The following is a 10,181-nucleotide window of genomic DNA, read 5'->3' on the forward strand; positions in this document are numbered from 1 at the left end:
GATTTTCATACAGCTACCTAGTCAAATATCCCTGATTAAAACCAAACTATATAGAATAATACCAGACTGCAGCTTGTAAAAGATAAAGTTTCATCATTGGTCACATTTTTGAGACAGTAGCATGGGTCATTTCATATTTAACTATTGCTTTGATTATTTTTTAACAAAACACCTAAAACTACATATAAAACAAAGTTTAGCCAATGAAATTTCACTTAGATGTAGAATTTACTAGTTGTCTATGATGTACATTTGATTAAAAAAACAAAAAAATTTTTTTCTCCTCATACTAGTACTATAGATGCCCCTTTATCCAAAGACACATATTTCACTTGGATGTAAAAGAGAGTGGGATTCTTTGTTTCATTATAATTGCGTATCTGAATAGTTGTACTTGCTTTTCCTGACTCGATTTTTTCCTCCTTCAAATCTGCATTATCCATGGCTATCAAAATAGCCTTCCTTAGATTTTACCTTCATTATATCACTAGCTCAAAAACTGTTATGACTCTTAATTTCCTACTATATTTCATGCATATGGGATTTCATAATTGTGATTTATATTTCCCATGATGCAGATAAACATGGACAATTAGGTGGCAGAGTGGATAGAGTGATGGGCCTACAGGCAGGAAGACTTATTTTCCTGAGTTCAAATTTGACCTCATTTAACAGCTGTGTGACTCTTGGCAAGTCAGTTGACATTGTTTGTCTCCATTTCCTCATCTATAAAATGAGCTGAAGAAAAAAAGTGGCAACTCCCAAATGGGGTCACAAAGAGATGGACGTGACTAAAATGACTGAATGATTTCAACAATGCAGGTAACTCTTAATATGACTTGGTAGATATGTTATGAGATTTTTCTATAGTTGAAAAATGCTGCAATCTAAAACCAACCAAGTAAAATGTTTTCAAATTCCTACCATTGCAATCTAAAATCTTCTTCCTGATTTTTGAAGTCTTCAATATCGTGACTCCATCTTGCCTACCAATTCTTATCTTTTAGTTCTTCTCAACATGTTTCTTCACTTTGGGTTTGGCTTTCTCAATGACTTTTTAACATTTCCTATGGTTTCACATGTTTCCTTTTTTTCCTAATTGCTGAGTATATGATTACTAGCTACTATAAATAGGACCCATAGATGTATAAGTATACTTATAGCTAAAATTCTATTGTTCTGCATAGTATCTTACTTATGAAACAACATTCAAGAAATGGAAAGTTTTTCTATGGCATACCCAAGATATCTATCCTATTACTAGAAGAATATTATTAGATCAATGTCTTACACCAAAAATGAGTGATGTTTTATAGCAAAAAACTCTTAAGATTATACAGAACTTTAGAAACACAAAGGTTAACAATATGATAAAACTGAAATTATAAAGATGAAATGACTTTCCCTAATTATAAAGATAGTAACATAGCTGGAATTAGAATGAAGATTTCTTCCTCTTTTTTCATTTTATTTAATGGGGTTATCAAAGCTTGTTGAGGAAACTCCTTTTATCAATATAGAATCACCTGTTCCACATCTGAAATTTTTACAGGATTGCCTAGGGCACTAAAATGTAAAATAATTTTTTCCAGATTCACATACCCAGTAAGTACCAGGGAGAAGATTTGAACCCTGCTCTTCTGACTGAGACTGATTATCCCCTATACTGTGCTGCTTCTTCAGGAAAAAAACAACATATTATTTATTTTTGTTGAATGGGGAAAGCATCTTCTTAGCATGATATCCCCTCTATCATCAGAGATGACAGACTTGATTCTTTGACTGAATGATCTTCATAAATGAATAAATGAATTTCATGAATTTTGGACAAAACTTCTTTACTTAACCAACCTACTAATAATAAACATTTCTGATTCAAACCCTAAATAGGTCACGACTACCTTGGTGATTTCACTGTGAAGGTCATTAGAACTCTCTGAACTTCTTTTTTTCTCTTTTGTGAAATGAAGAGGTTGGATTAGATGATATTGAAGGTTGCATCAAGTTTAAGTACAGACTAGGACTACAGACTGCTAATATTGTTACATTGATTCTTGTCATAATTTGTGGGGTTGGGTAGCTCTACTGTCATTTTCCATCAACACAGTCAGTGCCATACTTTGATGAAAATTCTCCTAGAAGAAAGGAGGATTCAAATTGTGATCTGAGAAAATAATTGGACATTTGATGGGCTAAGTCAGAATTTATAGCATAAACAGTTCCATATCATTAGAAAGCACTTGTGAAAGCTTTTGTGAAATAATTTGTCAGAGAAAAACCTTAAGGGAATTACATTTGGTATAAACTATTGATGATTCATAATGTACAATGTCTCTACTTAATAATATTATTTTATAATGGAGGGTTGTAGCTACATTTTCTCCTTGCTTTATTGAGCCAATGTCTTTTTGTGGGCATACCTTAACAGCAAGTGAGACATAATTTTCTGCAATACTTAATGTTCAGAAGGATCCCTAGACATATCACACATACTCAATAATAGTGTGTCATATTAATTACTTTCCTTTTTATATTAAACTAAATGTAAAATAAGAAAAAACAGAATAGAAAAAGAAAGGCAGAAAAGGAAAACAAGACAAAAATATTGTCATTTGTCCAGCTGAACAACAGAGAGAATTCAAAACATGTAATAATAGATTTCCCTTTCAAGAAAACATATATACTAATACAAGATATTATATTCATAACTGTCTATCTTTCCTTTGCTTCCTTGAAGTTATATTCATCAAATTTGCAGAAGGCACAAATCTGAGAGAAAGAACTAACACATGAGAATCAGAATCCAAAAGGATTTTATTGGGATAAAATATTGTATTGAATCTGATAAGATGAAATTCAATAGGAATAAATGTAAAGTCTTGAACTTAGGTTCAAAAAAATCAATTTTACAAGTACAGGATAGAAGAGTTATGGTTAGTTGGCATCTAAAATGATGGGGGATCTATTAAGCTGCTGAAGTCAATACTAGTGAGCAGTGTAATGTGGTAATCAAAACAGCTAATGTGATCTTGGGCCTGCATTGAAAAATATAGCTTCTTGGAATAAGGAGGTTATAGTTCTAAAATATTGCACCTTCATGAAAATGCATATGGAGCATTCTTTTCAGTTCTGGGTACCATGGTTTTAAAACAAAACAAAACAAAAAACCATTGTAAGCTAAACACCTCTGGGGAGAGCAAATCTGATGGCAAAGGGCTATGTCAAATAACAATTGATTAAAAGAACTTGACATGATTAGTCTAGAGAACACAACATTCAGAAGTTAAATGCTTGGATTGTTTAGAGTTATTTAAAAGTGCAATGGGCTTCCAGAAAAGAGATGTATGATTCTTCCTTCCTGGAAGTCTTCATACAGAACTAGACATCAATTTATCAGGTATGATGGAATAAATATTCCTTGGAATACATAGAAACTTAATTCCTTTCCAATTTTCAAATTCCATGATTATTAAAGTGAATTTTTTAAACCAAAATTGTATTGTTAGAAAAGACTGTATTTTTGGAAAAAAGATTCCAATAGTAAGGTCTTCTCTCTGTTTGTCTCTCTCTGTGTATTTTTCTCTTTCTGTCTCTTTCTACACACACACATAGATAAATATAGCTATTTATATAGAGATTGTATAGAATATTATATATATATATATATTATATGTACATAGAACACATATCTATATTATATGCATATATAGTAGACCACATATATATCCATATACACACATAAACACACATATATGTGGATATAGAAAAATAGAGAGAGACAGCTATGGTTCATTTTTCATAATTTGTTCCATGGACATTATTGAAAAATTCATAAGTTTTTGAAGTGGTTTTAAGAAGAGATAGTTATAAAAATGTAGACATGGATTATAAACATCAGCAATAGCCTCAATCTATAGTCAAATATGCTTACATCTTCACTATCTTACAAATAAGTTTTTAGATTATAATAAAATGGTGAAAAATCTTCTGAGGGAAAATCTTGGTAAAGAAAAGTCATGAAACTTAAAATCAGCTCATTCAACTGATCCTTCTTTGGAAATAGCAGCAGACAGAAGGAGAATGAGGCATATTTGAACCTTTCAGCCAGATAGAACTTATCCCTGCCCTAAACTCTCATAACACTTTGTTCGCACTACCCTTCTACACTTTCACACTCTACTTTGAATTTAATTATTTGTGTACTTGTCTTATTTCCCTCTTGGTCTCAGGCTGTAGTGTTTTTGTTGTTGCCATGGAGAACAATCAGGACAGCAGTAGTCACTGGAGCTCTCCAGCTAAAGGGACTTCTGAAGAAATAGGATGGCAGGACCAGCTAGATGCACACAACCTATAATTCAAGGATGGCACATTGAGATAATTCCAAAATACTGGAATAACAGTCGCTCTAGATAAATGTCCTATTGCCTTTGCCTGGAGATCGCCACTTAGTCCTTGCTGTAATTCCTAATGTTGACCCTTTTACATCACAGATCCCTTACTCACTTAAGATATTCTAGTTCTTCAACTCATTTCCCTGTTTCTTAATTTTCTCTGAAATCCTTTAGTTTTTAAATTGGGCAGAAGTCCATTAGCATCATGTGTGTGTTATGCCCATTTTTTCAGTCATTTCTAATTCCTCATGATCCCATTTTGGGCTTTTCTTAGCAAATATACTGGAGTAATTTGCCATTTTCTATCCAGCTCAATTTACATAACAAGGTCTGAGGTCAGATTTGAACTCAGGAAAATGATTCTTCATCACTCATAAAGCTCAGTGCTTTATCTACTGTACTACAATAGGCACTATGGAACACTACTCAAGCATAACTAGTGATAAAACTGGAGAAAATTTTATGCCCATACAATGAATTTTAAATCGAGGGAAGGAGTTCCTATTCTTATTTATTTTGTACCTCTCTCAACTCCAAAGTGCCTTTGCCATAGCAGAAGCTAGATATACATCTTTTGAATTCAAATGAAGAAAACAGTTTTGCAAATGATGGGCTCCTGAGATGTAGGGATAATTTTTGTTAGATAACACATCAACAAAACTTAATTCCATTTGACAAAGTGAGCTTTATCCCTGATATCCTAGTAGTCACAGACAGTAAAGATAGAAAAATAAGTTAGGGGTTCTTTCCTATTCATTGATGTTTCCAGCTGAAGTGAGTGGATAAGGAAACTATATCTGAGTTCAAGAGGAAACAAATGGCAGGATAGGATGCTATTACCCAACAATGACAAAAGTTTACAAATAAATAGGAGTGAATCTCCAAAGGTCCTTGGGTGGACATGGTAAGAGACCACCTAAGATTTCAGAAAAAATAAAATGACAACACATAAATAAACAACAGTAAAAGGCAATCATGAACTATTAAAAATATTTCACCAGAGGGAGAAAATTAGTCTTAAAAATTCTAATCCTAATTAATAATAAGCATTTGAGCACTTACTATATGTTCTTACCTCATGATGTAAACTTTGGGGGATATTGGAGGAATTTGTGATGTAGATCCTTCCACTAAGATACTTGCAATGCAACAAATATAAACCTGAAGGCAAAAAAAAAAAAACAAAAAACAAACTATTAGTAATAACACTTACCTTTCCATAGTGTCTTAAGCTTAAAAATGGCTTTCATCACAATAACTTTATAAAGTAAATGATGTTTTTCTTTTCCTATTTCAAAGGTGTGGATATTGAGATTCAAAGAAAGGAAGTGACTTGCTTAGGATCCAATAGCTAGTTTAAAAGTTAAAATTTACTTTTTATTTTGGGGATCTTCTTCTAAGCAGTTTGTTACTGGCCATACTTATAGGCATAATGGGACAGAAGACTAATGGATAATGGCTCTGCCAAATTACTTTCCATTTTGGGATGGCTTTGTTCTTGCTTGGATTTATTTTGAAGTCAATTCAAAAAAGATCTTGAAAAAAGTAGGTTTTATAGTATAACTACCACGATCTTGGTTTAAACTTTCTTAGGAAGGATCTTCTATATAAGTTTTTAAGAGCATAGTATTCACATAAAGGGATAAACAGAAATTACAGGAACTCTCCAACTTGAAATCAACTAGTTGTCAGGATCAATAGATTGCAAATCAGCCCTAAATACAGACACTTTTAAAAAATGAACAACCTAAAATATAAAAAATTCTTCTTGGCATTCGGGATCTCTATCATGCCAGATAGAATTTTAGGTTTTTGAGCATAAGAATTATTTTATTTTTTGTGTTTGCATCCTTAGAGCCTCTTAGAACTCTGAATATGATCTTGAGAGGTGCTTATCAATTACTTAGGGTCAGAATCAGAAGTATTTTCCCCAGCATCAAGCTGGTGCTACCTTCAAGTGGAGCTCTGCTTCTTTTTCTATTCTAAATAGCTGAGCTGTCCCTGAAGAAAAAGACTCTATTTGGAAATACCAATTATTATTTGTAATATAATACAGAGTCAAACCCTTACTTGGTCTATTTTAAGTGATCATGGTTTACTTGTTTTTCAGTATGATACTAGGCCTTAAGTTTGGTGGGAATTTTAAGGCATTTCAAGTTCTCCCGGCTGTTGAAGATTAACTTTGCTTTCATTTTTCTTTTACCATTCATTATTCCTGATTTTACCTTCTTAATTCTTGAATAACCACCTTCAAACTCCCTTGTCCCTACCTCTGTCTGTCTGTTTGTCTGTTTTTCTCTCTCTCTCCCATTCCCAGGAAGAATGAAAGACAAATGACATTATAAAAGCATTTGAGTTTATTTGATTATTTTTTGGCTTAATGACATTCCCTGATTTCTTAGATCCTTTTTTCTTTCTGATGAATTACTATCTACTCCTTTCAGTCTAGGAATCATTTCAATATTCCTAATTGCCTCTCTTTTCCTTGACTTGACTAAAATTGGTTCCAGCTATAACCATTGTCAGATTATAATAGGCCCATTGGGCTTGGACAACATCTCATAAGGAGTGTGGGTTCTAAGTGATCTCCCCCTAGTATAATTCCCACCTGGCTTTGGAGCTCAGGGGAAGAATATTAACTTTCCTTGTTAAAACAAACCCCAATCCCCAACAGCTAATGAGTAACATATATAAATCCATTGTCACTGGACAGAAGGCATGCAAACGCATGATGAGCCAGAAAATATTACATACAATTCTGTAGCTGGCAATAAATATGGTGTGCTGAAGTCTCCTGCCCCCAGGGTAGTGCAGTTAAAATTGGGATGGAGATTTTGATGACAAGAGAATCAGAACTCAGTCAACCAGGTCTTGGAATTAAAAAAAAAAAAAAAGAAAAAGAAAAAAAGAAAGAAACCCTGAGACAAGACCATGTTATAAAATCATTATACATCACCAAGGAGAATTTCATTTTCCTGTGTCCGTCCCTTGAGGTTTGTGAGTGGAGAGGTTAAGATGATCTCCGGCTTCTTTGTTTCCTGAGGCAGGCTTCCTTGGGCTGTGATGTCCATTTGTGTTAAAGGGCTTAGCCACAGGCAATCTGGTCTTGTTGCTTTTTTATTGCTCAGATGCTCCACTGGAGTCATAATAAGATTAGCTCCAAAAAAGTGAACGTCATGACCCCAGTCTTTGCTGCAACTTGTTCTACAACATCAGGAAAGTATAAATTCTGTGGCTAAATCCAGTCATCATTAAAAACCCTGAGCACCTCAGAAAGTTCTCTCTCTGCTAGTGATTTATGTTTTCTGCCTTTGTGAACCATGATAGAAATATGGTCTTCTATATGAGGATAAAGTGTAATATCCTGGTGTTGGCAGCATATATCTCTGGTGCAAATTTTGCTGCATTCAAAAGCTCTATAATTTCAGCAAAGCTTTGGCTGTTTTTAATCTTAACGAAAAGTGTGTGTGTTTGTGTATGTGTGTGTGCATTGCATCAAATAAAGGCCATGATTAGCATTGAGTATTCTGCTTTCCTTCCAAAGACTTAAAAAAAGAATTTGTAATTGTATGACATATTGGAAGACAGTTTGCAAAACAAATATGGTACTACATTTGGAGCTGGAAAAACCATGCTTCGAGTCCTTCCTCTGACATTTCTTTCATAGCTGTGTGACCCTGGGCAAGTCAATTAATTTCTCAGGGCCTCAGTCCCTTCATCTGCAAAATGGTATTAACCAGAGACACTTTTTTCTTCATGGGATTTGATATAAGGAAAGATTTTTGTATCCTTTAAAACATGATGGAAATATAAATTGCTATTTTATTGTGAATCTTCCCAGTATTGATATAACTAGGCAGTCTCTTTGATAAGAGTTGAATTTGTATTAATAACTCATTTATAGCTGATAGAGGCTTGCATTTCAACAACCCCATCAATGAAGCAGTGCAAGTATCATTAGCCCCATTTTATCCATGATGAAAGGAGTCTTAGTGTGACTAAGTGCCTTAATCATAACTAGTAAATTATAAAGCTGGGCTAGGGGGAATTCTGACTCATGTTTACAGAATGACTGTTCTAGGAGGGACTTTAGAACTCATCCAATCCAAGACTCATTTTAGAGAGGAAACTGAGTTTAAGCAACTTCTCCAGGGTCACGCAGATAGTACTGTTCTAACTGTGCATTTAATACTCTTTCAGTTTAAGACAATTACATCCAACACATGGAGAACTCATCACTAAATCACCAGCCAGCCTAATGATGATGTACCCTACTGTGTCAGAGTAGAACTTAAAATCCACATGGAAAATAAAAATCCCATGTTTAGAATTCCAGATTAAAAACCGGTTCCCATATTTTGTTCTCCAGGGAAGGACATGAGAGCATTGCTTTGAATTCTGCATTTGAAAGTCATCTTCTGGAGAGAGAACAATTTATTCTTTTTTCCTGTGTCTCTACTAGGGATAATTTTTAAGCATGAAAAATGGCACCAGAATATTTGGCTTCTATTTAATGTCCTAGATGACTTGAATTTATGCTACTAGTTGACCCAGGTGCTAACTAGGGATCCTGATGATGACCTCACTGCAGATTCCATTTCCAGTAGGTGGGTCTGTGAAGGAAGCTTAATGAACTTGATAGAATACCAGTACAAATAAAGAATACCCTGATTTCAAGTATTTCTGCTCTTGTAAATCATTAAAGCATTACTCAAAGACATCTCCAGGCATGCCATCTATACTCCCTTTGGCCCCAAATCTCCATATATCCCCAACTGACTTTGACCCTGAATCAATATTTCCTGTAAAGTTTTAGACATGTTAATGTGAACCCTTTTCAGCTCTCCATCTTCCTTGTACATATTGTCTTTTCCCATTAAAATATGAATTTCATAAGGGAGAGACCGTCTTGCTTTCTTTTGCATCTTTAGTAGTTAGTTATCATATGCAGAACACTGAAAGCACTTAATAAATGTTCTATCTAGCTAGCTAGCTATTCTTTCCTAAAGATACTCTTACTTCAGGAAAGAATAGATAGATAGATACATAGATACATAGAAGTAAGAGTATCACTAATATTTTTCTTTGGACCAAATGGCATAAACAAGCCCTCTTTTTTTCCTAGTCCTGAAGGAGAAAATATGTAACATACCTAGGATACTTAAAGTCTTCTGGGTGGGGGATTTAGAGAAAAACTAATTTAAGTCATTTTAAATACATCTAAGGATTCATCTGGAAGGAGAATATCAAACAGGTGAAAGATGAAAAGTATTTTAAAAGATATTACATAATTAAATATTTGACTATCACAGAAAGAACTATATTTAGACTCAGACATCACAGGTTTGGTTGTGATTTGTAGAGTTAGTAGACACTTACAATGACACCAGAGAAAGCAATGGAATAAGCATCTATATTGAAGAAAGGTGCACAAAAGAGTTCTGAGCTAGAAACAACCTAAGTTTCATGTCATTGAGAAATAATACACAAGCTATTTGAAGCAAGGAAAGATATCAAAGCACAAGTGAAATTTTATATCTTATTAGTCCAAAAAGAGATGATAGAAAAGGTATCAATAACTGCCAATCTATTTCCTTATATTAGCATGAATATAAAGTATTTTTGATAACATACACATCAAAGTTATTCTAAATAACAGTGTTTAAAAGAAATATTCAGACTTTCTCAAGTAAAATTCTATGGGAGCCAATATTTGTTCCTTAACAATTGATCAAAAATATGAGAAATACAAAATATAAGTGTATTCAATGTTCATTATTTTAAAAAAAA

General features: G+C 33.6%; 1 long non-coding RNA gene across 1 annotated transcript; it reads right to left on the reverse strand.

Annotated features, from left to right (window-relative positions):
* Positions 1–3,785: 3,785 nt before the first annotated feature.
* LOC141553242 (uncharacterized) lies at positions 3,786–7,587 on the reverse strand. The gene is made up of 3 exons (XR_012485342.1): positions 7,348–7,587; positions 5,467–5,552; positions 3,786–4,348 (listed from the first exon to the last, which is right to left on the reverse strand). It is a non-coding gene; the product is annotated as an uncharacterized LOC141553242 (long non-coding RNA).
* Between the last annotated feature and the right edge of the window lie 2,594 nt (positions 7,588–10,181).

This window comes from Sminthopsis crassicaudata, chromosome 2, assembly GCF_048593235.1.
Source record: "Sminthopsis crassicaudata isolate SCR6 chromosome 2, ASM4859323v1, whole genome shotgun sequence".
NCBI lineage: Eukaryota > Metazoa > Chordata > Mammalia > Dasyuromorphia > Dasyuridae > Sminthopsis > Sminthopsis crassicaudata.